The sequence below is a fragment of the Octopus bimaculoides genome, chromosome 12 (genome assembly GCF_001194135.2).
Source record: "Octopus bimaculoides isolate UCB-OBI-ISO-001 chromosome 12, ASM119413v2, whole genome shotgun sequence".
NCBI lineage: Eukaryota > Metazoa > Mollusca > Cephalopoda > Octopoda > Octopodidae > Octopus > Octopus bimaculoides.
Genome location: NC_068992.1, coordinates 43698335 through 43698920, shown reverse-complemented (window position 1 = coordinate 43698920; position 586 = coordinate 43698335). Strand labels below are relative to the sequence as shown.

Genomic DNA, 586 nt, shown 5'->3' with positions numbered 1-586 from the left:
TACAAGACTGATCTTTCTGTTTATGATATCTATGTGAGACTGATCTCTTGTATTTAAATGGACATTAAAATGATGATGATAATTTTAAAAACTTTTCTTTTCCCAGCTTTCTCTAAAATGTTCTTAACATTTTTTATTTACAACATTTTGGTGTTGTTTATGGAGGTGTTTTTTTTAAAAATTATATTTCTAAAGTTTTGTAAAATTTGTTACATTTTGTTGTTTATTGTGTATGTTTGTATGAATATGTGTATATATATGTATGTGTGTGTTTGTGTATTAGCATTAATGTATGTATAGACTGTGTGTATGTGTATGTGATTTTATGTTTATAATTTATGCGAGACTGATCTCTTTGTTTATGATCTATGTGAGATTGATCTCTCTGTTTATGGTCTATGTGAGACTGATCTCTCTGTTTATGACCTATGTGAGACTGATCTCTCTGTTTATAATTTATGCAAGACTGATCTCTCTGTTTATAATTTATGCAAGACTGATCTCTCTGTTTATGATCTATGTGAGATTGATCTCTCTGTTTATGATCTATGTGAGACTGATCTCTCTGTTTATGATCTATATGAGA

The 586-nt window shown here is 28.5% G+C and overlaps 1 protein-coding gene across 1 annotated transcript in view; it reads left to right on the top strand.

Annotated features, from left to right (window-relative positions):
- LOC106874569 (DNA ligase 3) overlaps positions 1-586 on the top strand; it is a 63654-nt gene that overhangs the window by 56712 nt on the left and 6356 nt on the right. The window lies entirely within an intron of this gene.